The sequence below is a fragment of the Lissotriton helveticus genome, assembly GCF_964261635.1.
Source record: "Lissotriton helveticus chromosome 1_1 unlocalized genomic scaffold, aLisHel1.1 SUPER_1_unloc_90, whole genome shotgun sequence".
NCBI lineage: Eukaryota > Metazoa > Chordata > Amphibia > Caudata > Salamandridae > Lissotriton > Lissotriton helveticus.
Genome location: NW_027611737.1, coordinates 368,646 through 395,823, shown reverse-complemented (window position 1 = coordinate 395,823; position 27,178 = coordinate 368,646). Strand labels below are relative to the sequence as shown.

The window sequence follows — 27,178 nt, the reverse complement described above, 5'->3', positions numbered from 1 at the left end:
AAAAACAATGTATATAAATTGCAGTACAACAAAGGGTAGTAATTCAAAATGTGAACCTTTTCATAAATCTCATGCTTGAATTAACCTATAACACATTCGTATAGGTAGGTTAATCCGTCACACCTGTTAACCGGAAAAGGTGTTGAGGGTATTGTGGACAGATACGAGCACTAATCAAGACTTTGGGCGCAATGTTGCAGGAATTCTGCTCATGCACAGAACTATGCGCAGGAAACCAGGACCTCAGTGTATTGTGGTGTACCAAAAATCCACCTCAGTGCCCAGAACCCCTATCCGACTAGCAACAGTGTCTCATTCATTCTCCGTACTACAGCAAAGCTACCAATTACCAAGCGACTTTGGGACCTCTCAGGAATAGTGGGAATCAAGAACACTCTTTTGTTTTTATTCTCATAAATGTCCAAAACGTGCGCAATCAGAGACACTGTATAGTTTAAAATGTTTATTTCAACTACGTGCTCTGAGATGCAGTATCTTTGCTAACATAAGTAAAAAGATGCATAAGATCAATACAATCAACATTGTTACAGTTCCATAAAATATGAAGGGAGAAATCATATTATAATGATAGTGGAACCAGGTCTATAGCGTCTTTTGTACCACCCTCCCCTTGCTAGGAGCTAGGTATTATAAGAATAGAAGACCTCTAGGTTAAAACTGGGAACCCCATACCTCCAAAGTCAGGTGAAGTGAATCACATTCCAGATCAGCACAGCTCTTTCTCGATTGAAAGTTTTTTTCCAAGTGCTAGTCTCATGCATGCAGTGCAATATTAAAAGCACCTGAGTTTCAGAAATGAGCAGCTGTGTTTGTGTTGTGTCTAGAGCGTGGGCCGATCAACCTGCATCAATAGAATACATTGTTATTTTAACCTTGAACACTTTGTGCAGACTTGAGGTCGCAGAGTGAGTCTAGAGAAATGAAAAACAGACCGTTCTCATGTGAAGGAAAAGCAAGCAGTTTGTCTTTATAAAAACAGAGATGTAGTGTCATGTGCAAAAGCAGCAAAATGGCGTTTTTGCAACTAACTCACTTATGCTAATATAGCAATGTGTACAGGCAGAATCGTTTTCATCCTTACACTTTTACAGGTGGCATGAAGAGGAACACTTGGATGTTTTTCTTTGTAACTCTTCATCGCCAAATAATAACCACCAGTGTTTCTTTTCTTTTATTCCACATTGAGCTAGTCTCCCAGTGGATTTCCTGTTATATCACGTTGTTTTTTCTATGTGTACCGAAGTGAACAATCACTGGGAACAGACACTTTTATTATTCTACAAATCTTTGGTTTTCTTCATTTCTTCTAGTCGAGTCTTCATTCATCTGGTATTTGAATAACCCACATAATTATATACTTGTTCCTGTAATTCCTTCATCTCACAATAACTGCACTGTGCTGCTACTGTCCATGTCCTCAGATGAGTCAATATTATTGGCAATGTTCTTAAGTTCTTTTTGAATTCACTGCATCTCTAGGATTATTTCTAAGTGAGTTAAATGAAGGTGTGTTTACGCTGAGGCTATGTACGATCAGAAATTGACAAAAGCTTATCTCACTTTTAGTGCAATTGTAAGGTTTACCCCAGGTGTGTTCACAATTGACAAAATCACTTCTGACATTCATTGCAATGCTCTTTTTTACTCTGTGTGTGTTAGTTGATGTATTCGTAGGTTTAATAACTGACTGAAGATATTCACACATTCACTGCACCTGAATGGATTTTTCTCTGTGTGCGTTAACTGATAAATCCTTAATGCGGAAGATGCACTAAGGTACTTCTACACTCGCTACAGTTGTATGGTATTTACAGAGAGTATGTAAGCTGATGTCTATATAGGCTTGATAATTGACTACATTTGTTCACACATTCACTGTACTTGAAGGCTTTTCTCCGGCGTGTGTTCGCTGATGCCTGTTTAGGATTGATAATGGACTACAGCTTTTCAAACATTCATGGCATTTAAACGATTTTTTTCCTCTTTGTGGGCTCGCTGATGATTTCTTAATGCTGAATAGTAGGTAAAACTACTTCCACATTCACTGCAATTGTATGGTTTTTCCCCAGTATGTGTTCGCTGATGTCTCCGGAGGTCTGTTAACTGACTGAAGCACTTTACACATTCATTGCAATGGTATGGTTTTTTCCCCTGTGTGTGTTCGCTGATGTCCCCGGAGGTCTGTTAACTGACTGAAGCTCTTTACACATTCATTGCAAAGTTATGGTTTTTTCCCCTGTGTGTATTCGCTGATGTCTTTGGAGGTGTGATAACCGACTGAAGCTCTGCACACATTCACTGCAATGGTATGGTTTTTCCTCTGTGTGTATTCGCTGATGTCTCCGGAGGTCTGTTAACTGACTGAAGCTCTTCACACATTCACTGCAATGGTATGGTCTTTCCCCTGTGTGTATTCGCTGATGTCTTTGGAGGTGTGATAACCGACTGAAGCTCTGCACACATTCACTGCAATGGTATGGTTTTTCCTCTGTGTGTATTCGCTGATGTCTCCGGAGGTCTGTTAACTGACTGAAGCTCTTCACACATTCACTGCAATGGTATGGTTTTTACCCTGTGTGTATTCGCTGATGTCTCCGGAGGTCTGTTAACTGACTGAAGCACTTTACACATTCATTGCAATGGTATGGTTTTTCCCCTGTGTGTATTCGCTGATGTCTTTGGAGGTGTGATAACCGACTGAAGCTCTGCACACATTCACTGCAATGGTATGGTTTTTCCCCTGTGTGTATTCGCTGATGTCTCCGGAGGTCTGTTAACTGACTGAAGCACTGTACACATTCACTGCAATGGTAAGGTTTTTCCCCTGTGTGTATTCGCTGATGTCCCCGGAGGTCTGTTAACTGACTGAAGCTCTTCACACATTCATTGCAAAGGTATGGTTTTTCCCCTGTGTGTATTCGCTGATGTCTTTGGAGGTGTGCTAACTGACTGAAGCTCTTTACACATTCATTGCAATGGTATGGTTTTTCCCCTGTGTGTATTCGCTGATGTCTTTGGAGGTGTGCTAACTGACTGAAGCTCTTTACACATTCATTGCAATGGTATGGTTTTTCCCCTGTGTGTATTCGCTGATGTCTTTGGAGGTGTGATAACCGACTGAAGCTCTGTACACATTCATTGCAATCGTATGGTTTTTCCCCTGTGTGTATTCGCTGATGTCTTTGGAGGTGTGATAACCGACTGAAGCTCTTCACACATTCAGTGCAATGGTATGGTTTTTCCCCTGTTTGTATTCGCTGATGCTCTTTTAGGGTTTCTAATTGGCTAAAGTTCTTGACATTTTCAGTGCAATTGCACGATTTGTCTCCTGACCGTGTTTCCTGAAGGGTCAGCATAGTTAATAAACCACTTGCGTTATTTTCACATTCCCTGTATGTGTGTGATATTTTGGACACATGATTTCTGATTTAACAATAAAATACAAGACTCACTAAATACCTGCCACATTCATAATATCAGTAAAGCTTCCTTATGGGTGATTGCATCTTTAGATTGGATAATGGCTTTGCATGCTTGCGGGTAAAGCTTCATCTTCCTTCCGGTAGGTGCAAATTGGGACAGTACTCTGTAATTTAGAGAGCAGAACTCCCCTTTCCTTTAGCCTTCAGTTGTTAGGCTTGACTTTGTTGTGCTTTTCCCTGGTGCCTGTGGTTTGGCTAGAAAGAGTTAACAATACACCTAGAGCACTGAATGCTGGTCTGGTGCCAGTTTAGATAGCGAAGCACCGCTCTAGCCATATCATGATGGTGAAGCGACTCGTAATGTGTACAGCTACTCCAAAGAGTGTCCTGGGGCCAAGCACAGGTCAGAAAAGAAAGTAAATCTGCTTGTTTCAAACATGGACAAAAAGCCAAGTTTTCAATCTTTCTTTAAACATTGTCATGTTACTAACAGCTCAAAGCTGAAGAGGGAGTTTGTTCCAAGCTATGGATCCCAAATAGACACAAGACCTTCTTCCAACTCTCATGCCGGCCTCATGATCAAAGCTGGTGTTGGACGCTTGTTTATACAGGAGGTGGTTTGTCAGTTTTGTTGCCTTAATTTTGTTGAGGTCACTTCTTTGTCTTGGGGTGTCAAGGTGCAGATCTCAGACTCGGACACTCACTGAATTGCCTTTGACTGCTTCTTCCTGGATCTGTCCTCTGCCTCTGATTGCACTGATGTTTTTGGAGCTCCTTATTTTTGATAATTTTTGCAGGTTTGATGTGTTATCTTCATTATTCATAATCAATCCGTGCATTTAAGGCTTATTTTCTGTTGGATGTAAAGAAATGCAATATTACTAAATTCAAATGTAATAGAATGTGAATACACAATATTTAACCAGCTGTAGAAGACATCTCTTCTTTATTTGAAATTTAGTAAGGAACATTTTACCATACATGGATATTTCATTAAAACTGTGGTTGAACATGTCACATTGTATTTACTTCTGAAAAGGCAGTGATTTACCATTATTCACAGAGTAACTAACTAAAGAAAGGGCAGCCACAGAGCACTCGTGCTACAGGTAGAGTTTTGGGTAGATACATATAGACAAGATTTCATTTAAACAGAACAGATTGTGGAAAAAGAGAGGAATCAGAAAGCACTGCCGTTAATTCAGTTTCAGAAAGTATCTACCAAAGTTAGCTCTTCAGGAAGTGTATAACAAAGGTAACTCTTCAGGAAGTATTTAACCAAGGTAACTCTTCAGGAAGTGTATAACAAAGGTAACTCTTCAGGAAGTATTTAACCAAGGTAACTCTTCAGGAAGTGTATAACCAAGGTAGCTCTTCAGAAAGTGTATAACAAAGGTAACTCTTCAGGTAGTATTTAACCAAGGTAACTCTTCAGGAAGTGTATAACAAAGGTAACTCTTCAGGAAGTATTTAACCAAGGTAACTCTTCAGGAAGTGTACAACAAAAGTAACTCTTCAGGAAGTATTTAACCAAGGTAACTCTTCAGGAAGTGTATAACAAAGGTAACTCTTCAGGAAGTATTTAACCAAGGTAACTCTTCAGGAAGTGTACAAGAAAGGTAACTCTTCAGGAAGTATTCAACCAAAGAAACTCTTCAGGAAGTACACATGAAAAAGGTAATTCTTTAGGAAGTATAGATGACAAAGGTAACTCCAGACACCTTCTTCCACAATTCTTTCATGTTCACACTGGATCAGCTCAAATGCCAACTTCCGCCTTTACCTTGCAGCTCATTAAGGGCCTTACTACGAGTGCGGCGGCCCTCATGATCGCCATACTCACGTGGCGGACCAACTGCCACCATCCTGGCGGTCTGACCGCCGTATTATGAGTGTGGTGGTGAGACCTCCACAAGACCACCCCCCCCCCCCCAGGATCAAGGATCCCGCTGTGGAGGTGGTCTGCAAACACCCTGAATATGTTGGCAGTGCCAATGCCGACATCGCCGAGCATATTACGGTCTGCATATCCACCGTCCTTTTCATGGCGGCGATCCCACCATGAAAAGGATAAAGGACATGCAGGTAAGGGGGCCCTAATAGGGCCCGGCCGATTCTGCTCCTGGGGTTGCATGCAGGGGGCACGTGTTGTGGCACCCCATGACCTTGTTCCTGCACAGTGTGGCATGCATGACATGGTGCAGGAACGTGCTGCAGGCACTCTTAAGGTGGTTATATGCTGTTTAGGCTCTCTAATGAGCCTAATACAGCCGCTCCGAGACCGCTGCTGCACCGCCCACCCACCCTGGATTTAAGCCATAATCCGGCGGCGGGCTCTCAATGGGCTTGGCAGTCTGCCTGGTACCTCCGCTGTGGTAGTCCCATTGGAAGACCGCCACACTCGTAATAAGGCCCTAAGTCACCTTCAACACATTTTACAGCCCTCCGGGCTCAAGCATTTCTGGATCCTTCTAACCTGGAAGACTGGAGCATTATCCTGAGTTGAGGTGGATTTTCTATCAGCGTAATATATATCCATCTCCCTTGAACTATTGACAGATTCTGCCCTGAAAGACAACCTAAAAAATTAGTCTTTAGTTCTTCCTAAAGTAGGTAAAGTTAAGATCCTGTTGTATTTCAATCAGCAGATCCTTCCAGGGTTTTCTGTAAAACAGAATGAAGGGTTAATTCTAATGGCCCGTCTTTATATTGCGCACACAGATAAAGCAAAGAAATATTAAATCATGTCATTTATTATTCAACGATATCAGTCATTTATTCCTTATAGAGAATCCATCACAACTAATAATTTAACTGAAATATCCCCAATCCAACAGATGTGTGCATATTAATAATTGCTTTCCATGTTCCTGTTTTCGATGATATTTGACTTATTGTGGTCTGTCTGAAGGCCAGGATGCTACTTTGTGACTCAACAGGGCTTTGGTAGAGCGGGAGGAGGTGTCTGATGTCCACAGGTGAAGTCACATTCCTCCATTCCCATATTTCTTTTATCCAGGTATACCTCATTCCATGTCCTTCACCTCCCTACTCCCCTCGGTCTGTGTACTCACTCTACACACTTGAAGCATGCACACAGCAGACGTCAGATAATAGTCATAGCCTGATAGTGCAGAGGCCATGGTTGGTAGTATGGTGATCACAAGCTTCGTTTCAGAAGGTTATCTGGGAGGTCCAAACAGAGGAGGCACACAGGCGGGTGCTTATGAGGTACAAACAGAGGAGGAGCACAGGTAGGTGCTTATGAGGTATAAACAGAAGGTGCACAGGTAGGTGCTTAGGAAGTACAAACAGAGGAGGAGCTCAGGTAGGTGCTAATGAGGTATAAACAGAGGAGATGCACAGGTAGGTACTTATGAGGTACAAACAGAGGAGGCGCACAGGTAGATGCTTATGAGGTACAAACAGAGGAGGTGCACAGGTAGGTGCTAATGAGGTATAAATAGAGGAGGTGCACAGGTTGGTGCTTATGAGGTATAAAGAGAGGAGGTGCACTGGCAGGTGCTCTTAAGGTATAAACAGAGGAGATGCAGAGGTAGGTGCCTATGAGGTATAAACAGAGGAGGTGCATAGGTAGGGGCTTATGATGTACAGAGGAGGCACACAGGTAGGTGGGTGTACCCCTCTGCGTCTGCTTCCATCTGTACTAGGCGGTGTATTGGTGTCCACTGGATCCTATTCCTACAGCCTCACGTGGACACTTGCTGCGTGGATGTCACAACATTGACCCCTTAGTTCAGGGGAGCAGAGCCTCAGGAAACACAACACCTGGAGGCCGTCTGCCTCGAGGGAGAGATCCAGGTGAGGGTTCCTTGTTTAGGACTAACTGCTGTCAGCTCATTGACACCTTTAGGCATTTGTTTGCGCTCTATAAATCCTTTTTATTTCATACAACGTTAGAGAGACATCAAGATGAACAGGAAAATGGAAAAGTGAAGAGGGTGAAGGAGGAACACCAGGAGAACACCGGGCATAAACAAGCTATTGAAGGCAAGAACAGATAATGAGGAACAGAAATGGGGGCAGTGACAAAAATGTCAGTCTTGTTGGCTGCAATAAAGCACTTAAAAGCATTGTGAGAAAGTGAGGATATGCAAACTGAGCTCTCTTTGTGTTGTTGCATTTATTACAATCATTTCAGTTGCCGTTATTATTATTGTTAATGTATAACTATTATTGCATACACTAGGTCTCACAAGAAGAATCAAAGCACTAAGTGATTATCTACTCCTGGATACCACTGAAGGCTTCCAGGAGCACACAACAAACCATGCTCTGTGACATGCCCCGGTGTGAGCAACACTCTTGGATAAACTGTAACAAAAGCAATGCAAGCACTGTATAAATGCTAGCGCGGTACAGTATCTTGCAGGCACTGAAGGATGCATGGCTCAGCAGTCTGTCAGCAAAAACCCTAAAGAGGCATGCATGACTCAGCAATTAGAGCACAAATATATCTGAAGAATGCATGGCTCAGCAGTCTGTCAGCAAAAAACCCTAAAGAGGCATGCATGACTCAGCAATCAGAGAACAAATAAATTTAAAGAATGCATGGCTCAGCAGTCCGTCTGCAAAAACCCTAAAGAGGCATGCATGACTCAGCAATCAGAGCACAAATAAATTTGAAGAATGCATGGCTCAGCAGTCTGTCTGCAAAAACCCTAAAGAGGCATGCATGACTCAGCAATCAGAGCACAAATAATTCTGAAGAATGCATGGCTCAGCAGGGTCCACTATCAGACTGTTGTGACGCATGCAGGCAGCAGGATTCTTGCATGAAGTTATGCTGTTCTATAACTCACTCTTTAACTTGTTATCATCCATGCTCCTGGTTACTTGTTCAGGGTCTAATGTAGTATAGGCCTCTAATCTTGTTTTGCCTGAAGAGCCAATGTCTCTCATTTAATATCTCTGTTCTGCCCATAGATGGTACTGCCGTCGCACATCCTAAGTTCTTACATTCGGGGAGGGAGGTAGGGAGGGGATGTGGGGGACAAGGGTGAGAAGGGGGAGAGGGGTGGGGAGGGATTGAAAATGGGGTTGTATACTACACTGGTTGTTTCCTTCTGCTTTGTTTTCTGTTTCTTTTACGTTGCGAAAGATAACACTTTTATAGTATCACACAGGTCATGCGTTTACCAATGCCCACATACTAGAGATAAACCACGAACCCTTCGAATTGTAGTCTCATACTGCGCAACAACTGGTATACAGAGGGCGTCTCTCTCTGCGACCACAACTCTTTAGATGGTTAAAACCAATTTCTCAGCTGAAAATCTCAATGTAGTCTCATTGAATGTCATGGGTCTCAACTACCCAGTGAAAAGACGGAAGGTTTTTGAATACCTATCTAAATCAAAAGGGGATATCATCCTGCTCCAAGAGATTAAGCTCTCAGAGGAGGGCATAAACTTTATTAACCTCAACTGGATCTCCCACACACTCTGCTCCTCGACAAACCACAAGAAGGGAGGAGTGATCACCACAATCTCAAAAAAATCGAACCTATCTGTTACCTCACACACACACGACACAGATGCAAGACTATTAATTACCCACCTGTTAATGGACGAAGATCCCATTTATGTAGTAAACATATACGGTCCTAACTCTGATGCCCCAGACTTTTGGGAATCAGTCTCCCTAGCCATAGAGAACATCCCACAAGATGAACTCCTAATTGTAGGCGGCAATTTCAATCTCCCAATGGACCCTTTATTAGATCGACAATCAAAATGCATGTTCCAACCTTCTCGCTCCCACAACTCACTCACTCGCCTGTGCACCAAATTCCTACTAAAGGATTCTTGGCGCCTCCAACATCCTGATGGGAGGGACTATACCTTCTACTCAGCCCCACATAATTCATACTCCAGAATTGACTATATTTTAATCTCTAGCCCTTTCACTCACCTCATCGAGGAAATAGACATCGCTCCAAAGCTGATCTCTGACCACTCCTGCATTAGCGCCAAACTTGCGTACTCCCATTCGATTTTACCCCCAAAACACTGGTGATTTAATGAGGAAATTCTATCGGACCCTGAAAGCAAACAACAAATAGAAAACGCCATAAAGGAATACATCTCACTGAATGATTCCCCTGATATGAACACCTCCACAGTCTGGGACGCCCTGAAAGCCACAATTAGAGGGGTGATTATTGGCATTAGAGCAAGGACCAATAATAAACTTAATGTAGATCTAGACAAGCTTGAAAAAGACATCAAGATCCTAGAAACCACCCACTCGACTGACCTTGATAACAAACTGGTTTTAGAGCAACTGATCAATAAGAAGTACGAATATAACACTATTGCAAGCAGACGAGCCGGTGTTTGGGTTAATAAGTTCAAAGCCATGAAACTATGCGAAGGGACTAGAGCTGGAAAACTTCTGGCGTCCTACCTGAAACACAGACAAAAATTACTCACTATTTCATCAATCAAAGACTCCGCTAACAATACACACACCAAACAAGAAAAAATTGTAGACACCTTTAAGACCTTTTATGAAGACCTCTACAAGAACAAGATGTCATTCGACCCGGTCGCTTGCACTAATTACCTAGATGCCCTGAACCTCCCCAAACTCTCTGATGAAGATAGTTCTACAATAGGGTCCCCCATCAAAGACACGGAAATCCTGGCTTCTATTAAATCACTTAAAAGCAACAAAGCCCCCGGTCCGGATGGGTTTTCTGCAAGCTTCTACAAAGCATTTGATGTCGCTCTCCCCCATGTTCTTAAAACTTTTTAACTCGATTGCCTCCTCTGGCAGTGCTTCGGAATCAATGGGCGAAGCCACTATAATTGTTATCCCGAAGGAGGGTAAAGGCACCCTTCTAACTAAAAACTTTCAGCCCATTTCGCTTATAATTCTGGACTGCAAAATGTATGCGAAAATTCTAGCGAGTAGACTTAATGCCATTCTCCCCAAATTAATCAGTAACTCCCAGGTGGGATTTTTAAAACATTGTATGTCCAATGACAACACAAAACTATTATGCCATATCCTTTAGAAAGCCAAAATAATACCCACCCCAATTTTGGCCATAACCCTTGACGCTGAAAAAGCGTTCGATAGAGTATCTTGGTCCTTCTTACATCACTGCATGAAAGCCTTTCATTTAGGCTTTAATTTAGGGAATTCCTACATCAATATGGTAATGGCCCTTTATTCTTCACCGTCTGTTAGAATCGCTATCAATGGCTCCCTTTTGGACTCATTTCGTTTACAACAGGGCACCAGGCAAGTCTGCCCCCTCTCTCCAGCCCTGTTTCTCCTGGCCCTTGAACCGCTCATATCAGGCATAAAACAAAATAAAGAAATAGCGGGAGTGAGCTTCGGGGACACACAGGTGAAACTAGCTGCATACGCTGACGACATTCTAGTGGCGACAGAGAATCCAGAGACCTCCATCATATCTCTCATGACTACCATAGAAGGATACTCGCTACACTCTGGGTACAAATTGAACCGTGACAAGTCAGAGGTTAAGCCCCTAAACGTTTATGGTACCAGAGAAATGCTGGGTGCCTCAGGCCTCACATGGAAAACTGGTTTTATTAAATACCTGGGAATCGAATTCGGCATCTCCCTTCTCAAAACACTTCATCACAATGAATCCATCACTCTAGACAAAATTAAATCACAACTGGATGGCTGGTCCCCCCATTTTATAACTTGATGAGGAAGGGTCGAAGCCATTAAAATGATGATCTCCCCTTTAGTTAATTATCTCATTACAATGCTCCCTCTCACCTTGTCCCAGTACTTCCATCACAAATTAGATACTCTACTTTCTAAATTCCTATGGAAAGGGAAAAAGGCTAGAATTAGCATAAAAAAGCTACGCATCGACAAACCCTTGGGTGGGGTCAATCTAGCGGATTTTAAACTATACCAGATTGCCTTCCTTACCAAACAAGGCTCTTACTGGCTCGCGCCACCAGCTGAAAACATTCCTGGATGGCTAAACGTTGAAAAAGCCCTTTTCAAAAATCTTGCTCCAGCGTCCATTCTTACTGCTAAAATGAATACGGCCGGTTGCTCAATATCCATTTTTAAAAATACAAGACTTGACCTCCTAAAAATTTATAAACTCCTGACTAACCACATAAGGTGCTCTGACTGGGAGTCGCTATGGCACAGTCACTTAATAATGTACAAAGGGAAACCACTACACAATTAGATCCGGATGAATAAAGATATATTTTTCCCACACCAACTGTTTAGTAATTCTTACCCATTCTCTTTTAAAGAACTCCAAACCAAATATGATCTAGAAGCAATAGAATTTTACAACTTTTGGAATATTAAAACAGCAAACTCCAAAGCAAAACTGTCCAAAAAGCCGCCCTCCCTCCCAAGCTCCCTAGCTGCCTTCAATAGGCTGGGCCACCAGGTCTCCAGGCTTTACAAAATCCTACGGCCACAGCATTCCAATCTCAATAAAGACCTTCGGCAGTTCTGGGAATCCTACTCTTCTGTACCAATTTCAGAAGTGGAGTGGTCCAAAACCTGGGAATCAACCATGAGACACCAAATAAGCCCTACACTCTCCCAGACGAAGTTTTGGCTTCTCCACAAAGCTTTTTGGACAACGGCGCGTCTCTTTTCACACAATATTAGAGACAATGCCACATGCTGGAACTGCAACGAGAAAGATGGTGACCTTGAACACCTTTTACTAAGCTGTGTCTGTGTTACAGCCTTCTGGGACAAAGTCTTTGCATTCATTGCAAAAGTTTTCTCCTTCTCCCCCACCAAAGAGTTTTCTACCTTAGTGCTGGGCTTTACCAGAGCTGATTCGCTCTCAGATGATGACAGGGCCTTAATTGACCTTTTGTTCACCGTTGCTGTGAAGATAATTCTGAACAACTGGAAGGAGACGCGTAAAGCCTCCTTTAAATGTTGGCTAAACTGGATCACCAAGCTGAGAGGTGCTAATAATATCTCTCTCCAAAATACCCCATGGCACCCTCCTCATAGACAAATATGGATTTCCCTTGACAATTATTTTAGCGTACATAAACCCCCATGATTTTTCACCACACTTCCCAACCTTCATGCCCATATGACCGCATATACTTACCACCAAGCCTACTCTGTAACGTACTTGTCTGCTTCAGGTAATCTTTCCCAGGGAACGCTGAAGTCTGTATTACCAGTGCCCATCACCCTTGTGTAGATACTATATATGATGTTTATGACTGTTACTATGCTGCTTCCATTTATTGCTTTATTTTTGTCTTAGTCTTAATTTACTCTGATTTTCTGTGATTGTCACTCCCAATACAGATATTTTTCCATTCATTTACTTATTGTCCCTTATGTTTTTTTACTGTATGTTTTTGTTTTGGAAACTACCAATAAACATTTGTGAAATAAAAAAAACAAAAAACAAATATACTCTATGTAGGAAGAATAAGAGGCGATTTCTGTGCGTGCGTGCACAAACTTATGCTATGCAAATGTCGTGCACAGCTCTTCTGTGTGCACACAACTGCGCTGTAGAGGATACAAACACAGCAAGCATAGCTTAACAGTCTTGTGCACAACTGCGCTGTTTTGGATCCATACAAGATGTGTGTGGGGGGTGTGGTCTGGTGTGTGTGTGTGTGTGTGTGACTGGCACACGGGTTGAAAGCAGGATAGCGCAAGTGTGCACAATTGTACTGTGTTGTAGTGTGCACAACTACATTGTACAGCAAACCAGGTAGGAGTTAACAGTGTGCAGAACTGCACCATACAGGAAGCATGAAAGGCGTAACTGTTTATACTCCGCAGCACAGCAGTCTATATAAAGCATATATGGTACTAAAGTGTGTGTACAATTGTACTGTGTAAGAAAGAAAGCATGGCTCAGATGTATGCAAACATTATTTTCACACTAAGCATTTAAGGCCTAACACTATCAAATCAAATGATAGAATATTTATTAAGCGCACATATCACTCGAAAGTCTCATGGCGCTGGTGGATAACTCTGAGAAGAACTTGATTTGGTGCAGTTAGATGTCAAACAGCAATGTATTTAAATTCCTACAAAACAGTTATGATCACTTGTGGTGCGTAGATATAAGAACAGTTTGTTCCAAAGAGACGGAGCAAGTAACGAGAAAGATTTCCCTCCACATGTGGTGGTACGGATTCTGGGAGATGAGAGGAGTGCTTGGTTGCTGGATCTCAAAGTTCTAACAGGTTGATACCAGCTTAACTTTTTGGTCCACAAATCTGGACCTTTTACGTACATATTCATATGTGTCATGCAAAGAATCTTAAAGCGTATACGTTTTCTTACAGGCAGCCAGTGTAAACGCTTCAAACTGGGTGTCGATGGAGATCTTGGTGGAAGATTAAGTACCAGCCTTGCTGCTGTGTTCTGCAGAACCTGCATCCTTGAGAGAAGGTTTTCATTGGTAGAAGATAGCAGGGCATTCCCATAGTCAATACGACTAATAATTAGTCCCTGGACTAGTGGTTTTCTTGCCTCCGTCGGAATCCACTTGAAACTTTGCGCAGGCTACGCATGAGCCAACTCTCTTATTAACATGGTCTTTCATTGACAGTGTGTTGTCCATTTGAAAGCCCAGATTTTGTTGGAGTAAGACAAAGGCCAAGGCTTGAGGGCCACCAATCAGGTGACCAATGCTCATAAGCCTTGCCATAGAGCATTATCTCGGTTTTTCCTCCATTCTACTGCAAGCGGTTGGTGCACATCCACTTATCAATATGAGACATGCAATCTTTGAAACAGGACTTGGTTTCCAATGGGTCTGGACCAAGAGTGACCAGGATCTGAGTGTCGTCAGCATACAACACAACATCAAAGCCATGGGATCTAATCTCTTTGGCCAGAGGGGTCACATAAAGGTTAAAGAGTGTGGGTCCCAAGATAGAGCCCTGTGGTACTCCGATCCTGACGGATCTACTACAGGAGCTGGTATTTCCTACCTGTGCTATCGTAGTTCGATCGGTTAGATAGTTTTTGAGCCACTGTAAAGCCTTTCCCCTGACACCAATCTCCCAAAGCTGATGATCAAGAATGCTGTGGGAGATGGTGTTGAACGCTGCAGATAAGTCTAGCAGAACGAGGATAGATGACTGTCCATTTTCTAGTGCCAGCCTGATATTATCAGATACCTCCAGCAAAGCTATTTTGGTACTGTGGGCTTCCCTAAAGCCAGCTTTTGACGGGTCAAGCAATCCATGCTTTCAAGATGGACAACGAGCTGTTTATTAACCAGTGATTCAAGCATCTTACTGAAATAAGGGAGCAACGATATAGGACGATAGTTGGAAAGAAGTTTTGGATCTGCAGTAGATTTTTTAAATATATTCCTGACTCTGGCAGTTTTCCATATTTTGGGAAATTCTGATTCTGACATTGATTTGTTGAATAGATTGGTGAGGCAGCCTAAGAGAGCTGGAGCTACAGTTGGAAAAAGGTCGGTGGCAAAGGGTCTGCAGGCGAACCAGATTTAACTTTTATGAAACCTTTAGTCACTTCTTCAGAGCTACACTGGGTGAATTCTTCCAAAATATGAGGGATCAAAGGCAGTTACTGAAAAATTTCCTGCTAATATCTTGTGCAGGGAAGGAATTATGAATAGCCATGATCTTATCATCAAAAAATTGAAAGAGAGTCTATCCAGTCATGAGAGGTAGAAATAAATCCCTCGGGTGACCTAGTGCGCTCCCAAATGGACATTTTAAATGCTTTCCAGCAATACTACACCGTGATTTATTGCACCCCGACACATCTTAGACAGGAGGCGATAAGCCACTTTCCAGACCCGTTGCCGATCCCACACATCACGGAAGCAGACAAAACCACACTGGATGCCAAAATATCGGCAGCAGACGTCTCCTGCGCGATCCGTGCGTTGGCCCGGAACAAGGCACCGGGACTGGACGGTCTACCTCTTGAATACTACAGTACCTTCTCCACCCTATTGGTCCCTTGTCTGACGGAAACGTTTGCGGATGCACTTGAGAGGAGGGAGCTGCCAAATTCTCTTTGCCAATCTGTCATAGTGACGTTTCTCAAACCACACCAAGACCCACAACAATTGTCTTCCTACCACCCCATCACACTCCTCTCTGCCGACTGTAAAATATTGGGGAAAATTCTGACAGATAGATATGAAAAAATTCTATGACCCCTGGTCCATCTGGATCAGTGGGGGTTCGTCCCCTGCAGGAACACGTCCCAAAACATAAGGCGGATGTTTCATGTCCAGGATCTGGTGAGAGACATGTACCCTCACGCGGCCTGTATATTTCTCGATCTTGAAAAGGCCTTTGATACTCTCACGTGGCCTTACCTCTTTGCCATCCTGCGACACGCAGGAATAGGTCCAACTTTTCTGCAGTACACGCGGCTCCTTTACACCAACCTCACATCTCGTGTCAGACTAGGCTGATACGTCTCGTCCCCATTCCGGGTGGAGAGGGGTACTAGGCAGGGCTGTCCCCTGTCACCCCTGACCTTCGCCCTGGCAGTGGAGCCCCATGCGATACGTTTGCGTCGGGAGAGGCCCACATGGGGCATTCCCATAGCGGACACAGTCCACTGCGTTTCCCTATACGCGGACAACCTCCTCCTGTACATCTGAGATATAACTGCGGACCTTTCACCCATATGGACAGCCTTGACGGAGTTCGCGGAGGCATCTGAACTCAAGGTAAACACAATTTACCCATTGCACCCGTCCGTGGAGCCACGGGAGATACGAGTGGGTGCGCAGTCTGCCCTGGAGCATGAGCACTCCCCGTTATCTCGGTGTCCGTCTGTACCACTCACCCACTGACATTTATGAGGGTAATTACCGTAAAGTGTTAGCCGGCATCAGATCGTCGGTGGGCTTCTGGAGGAGCCTCCCGATGGCCCCGATCGGTCGAGTAGCCATAGCCAAGATGATCATTCTTCCCCGGCTATTATACTACTTCACGAATTTACCAGTTATTCCACCCAGGACTTTCATTCGTGAACTAGATGCGCTCCTCCGCACACTTATATAGGGGGCTAGCGGACACCGGATAGCTCTCACCAAACTGCAGTTACCCACCACGCAGGGGGGTCTGGGCGCCCCAGCTTTCGAGTCCTATTTCCTGGCGGCACAACTCCAGTGGCTGTCGTACTGGACGGCGGGTAGGCATACCCGAGCTTCATGAAATCATCAACAGCTCCTTTGAGACTGCCTCCTTCCCCAACGACTAGAAACATGCAGAGTTCAATCAATCAATCAAAGACATTTATAGAGCGCACTACTTACCCGTAGGGTCTCAAGGCGCTTGGGGGGGGGGGTGCCGTTACTGCTCGAACAGCCAGGTCTTGAGCTTCTTCCTGAAGGAGAGGTGGTCTTGGGTCAAGCGCAGGTCGGTCGGGAGGGAGTTCCAGGTCTTGGCGGCCAGGTAGGAGAAGGACCTTCCTCCTGTTGTCGCTCTTCGGATGCGGGGGACGGCGACGAGGGCGTGGCTGGCTGATCGGAGGTGGCGTTTGGGAGCGTAGAAGTTGATTCGGTTGTTGAGGTAGCTCGGGCCTTGATCGTGTAGGGCTTTGTGTGCGTGGGTGAGGAGACGGAAGGTGATTCTTTTGTTGACGGGGAGCCAATGCAGGTCTCTCAGATGTCCGGAGATGTGGCTGTTTCGTGGGATGTCGAGGATGAGTCTGGCTGAGGCGTTCTGGATCCGCTGGAGTCTCTTCTGGAGCTTGGCGGTGGTTCCGGCGTAGAGGGCGTTGCCGTAGTCCAGTCGGCTGGTGACGAGGGCCTGGGTGACAGTCTTCCTGGTCTCCGTGGGGATCCACCAGAAGATCTTCCGTAGCATGCGCAGGATGTTGAAGCACGACGAGGAGACGGCGTTGACTTGTCTGGTCATGGAGAGGGAGGAGTCCAGGATGAAGCCCAGGTTGCGTGCGTGGTCCGTCGGTTTGGGTGCGGTGCCCAGGGCGGGGGGCCACCAGGAGTCGTCCCAGGCGGAGGGCGAGGAGCCCAGGATGAGGACCTCCGTCTTGTCTGAGTTCAGTTTCAGGCGGCTGGTCGTCATCCACTCGGCTACATCTTTCATCCCTTCGTGCAGGTTGGCTCTGGCGGCGGCGGGGTCGTTGGTCAGGGAGAGGATCAGCTGGGTGTCGTCGGCGTAGGAGATTATGTTGAGGTTGTGTTGGCGTGCGATGGCCGCGAGGGGGCTCATGTAGACGTTGAAGAGGGTGGGGCTCAGCGAGGATCCTTGAGGGACGCCGCAGATGACTTCGGTGGCCTCTGACTTGTACGGTGGTAGGCGGACTCTCTGTGTTCTTCCGTCGAGGAAGGAGACTATCCATTCCAGTGCCTTCTCCTGGATTCCGACGTTGCTGAGGCGCGGCACTAGGGTGCGGTGGCAGACAGTGTCGAATGCCGCGGAGAGGTCTAGGAGGATGAGGGCCGCTGTTTCTCCGTTGTCCATCAGGGCTCGGATGTCGTCGGTGGCGGCGATGAGGGCGGTCTCGGTGCTGTGGTTGGCTCGGAAGTCAGACTGTGAGGGGTCGAGGGATCCATTCGTCTCGAGGAAGGCGGCCAGCTGTTTGTTGACGGTCTTCTCGATGACTTTGGCTGGAAACGGGAGGAGCGAGATGGGGCGGTAATTCTTGAGTTCGGTGGGGTCCGCTGTAGGTTTCTTGAGTAGAGCGCTGAGTTCGGCGTGCTTCCAGCTCTCAGGGAAGGTGGCGGTGTCGAAGGAGGTGTTGATAATGTCCCGCAGGTGGGGTGCGATGACAGCGTCGGCCTTGTTGAAGACGTGGTGAGGGCAGGGGTCGGTCGGAGATCCGGAGTGGACGGAGTTCATCATGCGGACGGTGTCTTCGGTGCTGATCGGAGTCCAGGCGCGGAGGGTGGTGGTGGGCGGCGTTGCTGTGGTCGTGGCATGCGTCGGTTGAATGCTGAAGCTGTTGTGTATGTCCGCGATCTTGTTGTGGAAGTAGGAGGCGAGGGAGTTGCAGAGGTCTTGCGATGGGGTGATGTCGTTGTTTCCGGAGTTGGGGTTGGAGAGCTCTTTCACGATGTTGAAGAGTTCCTTGCAGTTGTGTGCGTTGTTGTCCAGCCTGTCCTTGAATGCAGTTTTCTTGGCGGCGCGGATCAGTTGGTGGTGCTTCCGGGTGGCAAGCTTGAGGGTGGTCATGTTGTCCGGTGTTGGTTCCCTTCTCCAGACTTTCTCGAGGGCTCGGCAGTTCTTCTTGGAGCTCTTGAGTTCGTCGGTGAACCATGGGGCTTTCTTGCTGGCGGGTCTGCTGGGCGGGGTCCTCAGAGGGGCGAGTTCGTCCGCGCAGTTGCTGATCCACTTCGTGAGGTTGTCGGCGGCCTGGCTGGGGTTCGCTGAGCTGGCAGGAGGGTGCTGGCTCAGGGAAGCGGCGAGCTGGTCGGCTGTGATCTTGGTCCAGCTTCTTCGGGCAACCTGTTGCTGGTGGTGGTGGATCGTCGTTCTTTTGAAGGTGAAGTGGACGCAGCTGTGGTCTGTCCAGTGGAGTCCTGTGGCGTGGCTGAAGGCGATGTCTTTGCTGGATGAGAAGACGGCGTCGAGTGTGTGTCCGGCGAGGTGGGTGGGGGTGCACACCAGCTGCTTGAGTCCGAGGTTGGCGAGGTTGTCGAGCAGGGTGATGGTGTTGCGGTCGCTGTTGTTCTCCAGGTGGAAGTTGAGGTCCCCCAGGAGGATGTAGTCAGCGGAGGGGAGGGCATGCGGGCTGATGAAGTCGGCGATGTCCTCGCTGAATTGTGTGCGTGGTCCCGGGGGTCGGTAGATCAGGGTGCCTCTGAGGGTGGTCTTCGGGTCGATGTGGATCTGGAAGTGCAGATGTTCGGCGGTTGTCAGGGTGTCGTCGGTGTTGGTCGTGATGCGGATGGTGTCCCTGTGGATGACGGCGATGCCTCCTCCCATCTGGTTGGCGGAGCGGTCCCTCCGGGTGATCTTGTATCCCTCTGGGATGGCGATGTCGGGCGCTGAAGAGGCGTTCATCCAGGTCTCCGTGAGGAAGGCAACGTCAGGGGCAGTGGTGTCGAGGAGGTTCCAGAGTTCGATGGCGTGTCTGTGGACGGAGCGGGTGTTGAGCAGGATGCACTTGAGGTGGTTGCTGCTGGTGTTCGGCTTGGCGGGTGCTGTTGCAGGGCAGGTCCGGATGCAGGTGAACTTGCAGGCGTGGCAGCTGAAGGGTCCGTGGGTGCGTCGTGGGGTGGCTCGGTAGCATCCTGGGATTCGGCCGGTGTTGAGTGCGTTGAGGGTGGCGGCGGTGTACGTCAGGCGGGTGGGCAGAGGTCCTCGAGGGCCAGGGGTCCTGGCACTGGGCGCGGTCCAGGCGCGGACGGGCGCAGACGGGCTTACCTTTGGCGCGCCTTCGGCGCACAATCGGCGCACAATCGGCGCACCCGCTGCGTGTGACAGCGCGTTCGCACGGTCGCCATACATGGCGAAGTGCGAGGGGGGGCGGAGCAGCTGCGAGGCGGGAGCGGGGAGGGTACAGAATGAAGAAAGGGGCGGGGTTAGCGTTGGTGGTAGGAAGCGGGGAGCGGGGAGGGATGAGACGGGGGCAACCAAGAAAACCAGGCAAACAGGCAATGGGGGGGACAAAATAACAATTTACAACAGTATACAATTTAAACAATTAACAGTGGTAGAAGGCAGGAAAGCGAGCACAGACCTCGCCGCTCGATGGCAGGGGGCGTGGTCACGCGGCGGCAGCCGGAGCAGAGAGGCAGGCAGGCGGGGAGGCACACGCAGCAGCTGGTGGCCGTGCGGCGCGGGGGGTGTCCTAAACTAGGTCACACTCACCTGCGTCGCACGGTCGCCATATATGGCCAAGTGCGAGGGGGGGCGGATCAGCTGGGAGGCGGGAGCGGGGAGGGTACAGAATGAAGAAAGGGGTGGGGTTAGCGTCTGTGGCGGGAAGCGAAGAGCGGGGAGGGATGAGACGGGGGCAACCAAGAAAACCAGGCAAACAGGCGCGCCGCGGCCAGGGCGACTGACGCTGGAATCTGGGGACCACGGTTCGATCCCCGGCTCCGGCAGCAGGTTAGCCCAGCACCATGTGACTCTGGGCAATAGCTCGCTTAATCTTCCCGACGGCCCCCAGCGCCTAGAGACCCTTACGGATGATTGTGCGCTTTACAAATGTGGACTTTTTACAGGCAATAGGGGGGGACAAAATAACAATTTACAACAGTATACAATTTAAACAATAAACAGTGGTAGAAGGCAGGAAAGCGAGCACAGACCACGCCGCTCGATTGCAGGGGGCGTGGTCACGCGGCGGCAGCCGGAGCAGAGAGGCAGGCAGGCGGGGAGGCACACGCAGCAGCTGGTGGCCGTGCGGCGCGGGGGGTGTCCTAAACTAGGTCAACCCTCTCCTGAAAAAACCCACGGCTGACCCAACCAACCTCAAAAACTACAGACGGATCTCCTTACTCCCGTACCCAGCAAAGGTCATCGAAAAAGGCATCAACAGCCAGCTTGCATCCTTCACAGAAGAAAACATCAATGACCCCTCTCAAACTGGCTTCAGGAAAAACCACAGCACCAAAACTGCCCTTCTCGCCGCAACAGACATCCGCTCCCTCCCCGACAGAAGAGAGACTGTGGCCCTCATCCTCCTGGACCTATCCACAGCCTTCAACAGTCTCTCAAAGCACCATAGTCCACAGACTACATGACGCAGGAATCTGGGGCATGGCCCTCAGCTGGATCCGCTCATTCCTCTCCGGCAGGACACAGCAGGTCAGGCTCCTGCCCTTCCTCTCAGATCCGAAACTGACCACCTGCGGAGTTCCCCAAGGATCCTCCATCAGCCCCAAACTGCGACTATATGGCTCTGCTCGCACCCATCGTCAGATCCCATGGTCTCAACATTGTATCCTACACAGACGACACCCAACTCATCCTCTCCCTATCCAACGAACCAAACATCTTCATACAAAACTTTCAAGAAGGGATGGAAACTGTCGCTAGGTGGATGAAGAACAGCTGGTTACAACTCCACACGGACAAAACCGAAATACTCATGAAGGGCCCACACCCGATGCCTGGAACGACACCTGCAGGCCCCCCACCCTTGAGAACCCACCCTACCACACCGCCCACGCACGCAACCTTGGAATCATCCTGGACTCCAAACTCAAAATGGACTGTCAAATCAATGCTGACTCCTCCCGTTTCCATACCTTCTGCCTCCTACGAAAGACCTTCAACTGGATTCCTCTCGAGCACAGAAAGACCGTCACCCACACCCAGGTTAGCAGCAGACTGGACTACAGTCATGCACCCAACGTCGGGATCAACAAGAACCTTACCAGCAAACTCCATAACGCCTCCACCAGACAAGTCCTCAAACTACCATGTCATTGCCACATCACCCAACACCTGCGGACACTACATTGGCTCCCTGTCGAGAAGAGAATCGCCTTCAAGTTCTCACTCACGCCCACAAAGCCCTCCACAACACCGAACCCGCCTACCTGAACCACCGCCTCTCGTTCCACGCACCCCAAAGATCCTTCCTCTCAGCCCAGCTCTCCCTTGCAATGGTTCAGCGCATTAAGAAGACCAGAACAGCAGGTTGCTCCTTCCCCTTCCTCGCAGCCAAGGAATGGAACACCCTCCCTCTCCACCTCTGGCACACAAACCCTCTCCAAGTTCATGAAGGACCGCAAGACCTGTCTCTTTGACGAATCACTGTGAACTTCCAGGAGCACCCCAGCGCCTTGAGACCCTCTCAGTTGAGTAATTACGCTTCACCAACCCGTTGATTGATTGAAACTGGTGAAAAGGTTTAAAGCCCTCTCTCTGGCAAGGAATATTCAGTTTCTGCAGGTCAAACACAAAGGTTATAACTAATTCACATCCTTTCTTACCACTTGGGTCAGTACTGTTCCTAACCAGAGGCGCAACTAGAGCCATATTTCGGGGGGGGGGGGCAGGGGGCTAAGAAAAAATTTCGGGGGGGGGGTGAAACTTTAAGCAGTAGGTAGAGTGGCGCTGCAGGGGCTCATAGAAAGGGGGAAATATCAACAAAGCCTCTTTAACATGCACATGGTCTTTTAAAGACCTGTGAAGGGCTCGGGTGCAGCGGTGTGTGTGCCCGGGAGCTGTCTGAGTCCGGGCTGCCACACAAGACGGGGGGGGGGGCTGAAGCCCTTTGATTCCAATGGGTGTTGCGCGCCTGTTCCTAACCCATTACCAATTGCAGCAATAGTTACTACACCTTTCAAGATTGAAACCACATTCAGGCGGTGCACTACAAATGTCTTTATTTAGTTCACTAAACCCTTCCCAACACTACTGGCAATTCAAATGTATACGTATTATTTAGCAGTTGCCTGACAGTGTAAGCATTTTCTAGAAAGATATTCACAAACGTTGTGTAAAATTCCACGAGGTATAAAAGCGCCCCTGTATCTTCTTTACTTTTGGACGGAGGGGCAGTGTTAATTGACTCCATCAACTTCTCCTTTGGTTTAATACCTTCCCGGCCAACTTCTTGCCTCAGACATGCCACATCACCCTTAAGTGGTCAAAGCTTTTTGTTTGAAAACTCCCAACCAACTCCTTCGAATTTTTATCGTGCCCATTTTCATGGTAGTGATTTTGTGTGTATTGGCGAAAAAAGTGCAATTAAAAATACCTCCTTTCCTGTGTACCGTATTTTATTAGCCATGAAGGGGTAAGGTTAAAAACTGCGTGAGGTGCTTGGGTGGATGTATTAATGGCCAACTGTACCTAAATGATTATTGTGTTGGTGAAAAGTACAGACTGTCAAGGCCAGCCTGCTCCGCTCTCCAAAACAGACTTCAGGCAGTTTTAAGTAGACACATGCGCAAGAGCCTGCTGGCAGCATTGATGGAACTGAAAGTTAAGCAGTATGGGCAGAGCTGCTGGCAGCCCGATTCTGCAATAATTGGGGTCCTCTGACAGGGATGTGGAATTCCTATAGCGCGGAGGGATAGATTATATGAAGTGGATTTTGTTACATGACAGTGGATTTATAAGGCATTCTATTACTTTCTATAGCCCTGCTCTGGGCCAGCCCACAAATTACAATTAAAAGAGTCACATTCCAATGCAGCTCTGGGTGTATACAGCATCAACCCTGTACTCCCGAAGCCGCTTGTCAGCACTGGGTGTATACAGCATCAACCCTGTACTCCCGAAGCCGCTTGTCAGCACTGGGTGTATACAGCATCAACCCTGTACTCCCAAAGCTGCTTGTCCAATATCAGCTACCTTTTACCACTCCTCCCTTTCCAAGTCTTCACACTGTGCCGACTTGGAAAGGGAGGGGATGCCGCATTTGCAAGATGGTCTTGTGCTCTAAACAGAATACACCGCACATGCTTCTGAGCCTCATGTATTCTGTTTACAGCATTAATGCAGAGAAAGAGCTACAGCTGGGCCTCTTAGAAAGGCAGCGTCGTGGACTGTTGGTGTGCAGAGCCTCCGGCTCCCCAAAACATACCCTCATAAACATCAGCTTCACTTGTAGTACAATACATTCACTGGTTTTATGCCTCACCACTAACCACTTTCAAATTCCACCAGCCGCCACTGCACTGCTGTGTCCCCAACTGACATCGGTCACAAAATGGTTGAATTGTGGAAACATGTTGAAGATTTTGGGAGAATTCATCATCTGACATTTGAACCCCAGATCTCAATGTAGCTAATCTGCACTGCACTGGCAGCATCCTGCCTGAAATTAGCATCTGGATGGTAAAGATCACTGAAGTGCATTACTACTGGGCAGTTATTCCCCTAATCTAATATCTGTCAATAACTCATGAGACTCATGGGGAATAATTGCTTCCTTGCAAATTTAGAAAAGTACGAGGAGCATTGTTGACAGGATAATAGATCTATAATAACGTTAAAGGAGCTATGATAAATTGATATCTTTAATTTCAATATCGAAGTAACACTTGTCAAATTATTTCCCACCCCCAGATATGAACCACTTAAAACTCTGTACTGGCATTTGACACGCCGAAACAATGCCAAAAAGGGTTATATAGGACTAGTGTGCAAAAAGCAGTGTCTCTATCTCTCTCAGAAAATAGGAAATAATTCAGTTGGGTAAATGAACGTGTAAGACAAATACTAACAGTTTTCTAAAGTGTCCTAATGGAGATTCCTTCTTGCACATGCTCTCTGCTCAAATGAACTCTCACTTCTGGGCACCCGCTGAGAATCGGAGAGTGGATTTTGTCTAGAATCACACAACTGAATCAAATGGAGAATCCAGGTTTCAAAGGATGTCTCCCTCCCTGTCATCAGCAACCTGTCCACTTGCCCATATCTTGGCGGATGTTCTTCCTGTACAGCATTATTTTGGCAAAAACAATAGAATAAGCACTTTATGATCGTGACGGAGATGTACTGAAAGTAAATAAATATTAATGTTACAGGATAAAAAGTGTAATGGATACTGCTCTACCTGTCACAATAGTTGTCATTGTTAAACAAATTGCATAGGTTTTGTCAGAAACTTGACAGTTCACACAAATAAGTTATAGTCGTGTTGAACATGCAAACACCACTTGACCCACACACAAATTAAGGATTAAGCAGAGGTTTGGACTCACAAGTATCTGCTGTACATCTGCTGTACTCTTCAGCACCTGTCACTGTTTCAAGTTAAACACGGAGGTGGGCGTCCACTGTGAGCACGAGCCCGGCTCTGGCTCGGCTCGAGGTTCTGTTGGTACCTCAGGGCCACAGGGAGCCGGTTTTTGCTGCCATTCTTGCTCTACTCTGAACAAGACTTTGAAACTTGGGAACCAGGTGCGACTCTTGGCATCAGCTCGACATCCCGTGACTCCGGGCAAATACTTTAATCTGAAATAAATGAATGTGACCTTGTGTAAAAAGTAACTAGTGGAGGGTAAAGTACTCTAATAACTTCGGGTAAGTGCAGAAAAAGGTAAAAAACAACTCCTTAACATTAAAAAGGAAATACTAATAAATACTCACTTAGTGGCCGATTTTTACACGTTGAAACCAGAAATACTGGACAAATCGCAGCTTCCCAGCTAAAATTGTGTGATCTTAGGCACATATTTAATTTCACCAAAACTCCCTTTACTGCATAATTATGGATGAAAGTGTCTTCAAAGACGTGAGTTCGGGATGCCCCTGTATAACAACCTGTCTTTGATTTCATGGACCTGAATGTTGCCGGATATCGACCTGGTCCACATACAGGGCTGACGTGGCACGGGTCTTCCCTCTTAGTTCACTAATGACTCCATGGCAACATTTTAAGAGGGAGATCTATAAATAATATTAAGGAGAATGTATTTTCCCCTCATTACCTTCTATTGAACAGAGGCAATTTAAGGGGGGAGAGAGACGAAGAGAGGTTCGTTTTGGCTCGAGGAGCCGAGCCAGGCACCGGGCTCGGGCCAGAGCCGAGCCAGAGACTGGGCTCGGTTTTCCCTGTTGCCCTGCTGCCTCTCCCGCTTCTCGCGGCCGCACCCTCCCCAGCTCTATGGCGTCGAGGCCCGCACATGGAACCCCTCCCTCCCCTCCTCACCTGCGGCGCTTCTCTCTCGGGGCTCAGCAGCTGACACCGGACACAGGGAAGAGGCATGGAGGTCAGAGACGGACACAGTGCGCATGCGCGGAGCGCAGACACTGACCACCAGGAAGAGCCCCGCCATTGGAGCATTCCCGGAAGAGGAACACGCGGGCAAAGGTCGCGGTGCCGTTTGAGACGCGTAACTTCCGCTCTGCCTCGACTCTCAGCTCTCTTGCTCTCATGAGGCATGTCCTCGTTATAGTGAAGGAAACTTGTGCTTCTGTTATGAACGCGGAGGCGAGGATTATGCACAACTTCATTCACTTTTTATTAACGGCAGTTTCAGAGATAAACAGAAGTTTAAATGACACTGCCACACTACAACTCCCATGAGTCCGTGGGACGTGTCCATAACAACCATCAACCAATAGCAGCGCAGTCCGTCAATGCATGAGTATCTCTTGGTGCCTGCAGGCCTTCCTCTTCTTTGCTGCAAGAGCCAGGTTAACTCTCTGCATCCCTCCATCCTGGAACCAGAGACGACGAATACACAAACCCTTTATTCATCCAGTGGAACAATTTACAAATACCAGACTCATAATCATGCATGAAAAAGGAAAAGAGCTCTCTAACCAAACAATTATTGACCAATTAATACCATCTGAGTGCATATCAATAAGCAACAGAATCCATACATGAACACAGAGGAAAACCACATCAAAACCACATACTTCCTGTTACTCAGAGTTGGGAATATCCCGACAATATTAAAACATATACCTCCTGTAATCCAGGGCAGTGGGAGGGTAACATAAAATGAAATGAAAAGGTTCTTTTATATAGCGCATGGCGACCCGGGAGCATTCCAGCGCTGTCGTGGTTACCAGAGTTGAACTGGACCTCTATGGAAAGGGGCCATATCTAGAAAGCCAAATTGCAATCGCAAACGCTGAAATTCACATAATTTCAGCATTTGCGATCGCAATTTAGGCAGTGTGTAATGAAGCACACAAAAACCCACTCGCAAAATAAGGAATCGCAAAATTTGATTTTCATTATTTTGCTAATGCATTTAAGGAATCCCAATATGCAATTCCTTAAATACAATGTTGGAAGCATCTAAGTTCTGCAATTTTGGCTTAAGGAATCCCAAATAACCACCAACTTCAAGTTGG

General features: G+C 47.0%; 2 pseudogenes across 1 annotated transcript; one reads left to right on the top strand and one right to left on the bottom strand.

Moving 5' to 3' along the window:
* Positions 1–27,178, top strand: part of LOC144806620 (uncharacterized) — a 161,958-nt pseudogene that overhangs the window by 51,133 nt on the left and 83,647 nt on the right.
* Positions 685–26,132, bottom strand: LOC144806621 (uncharacterized; annotated as a pseudogene). Its single transcript, XR_013605855.1, has 4 exons — positions 26,019–26,132; positions 25,069–25,321; positions 5,920–6,107; positions 685–4,296 (listed from the first exon to the last, which is right to left on the bottom strand). The product of XR_013605855.1 is annotated as an uncharacterized LOC144806621 (transcript).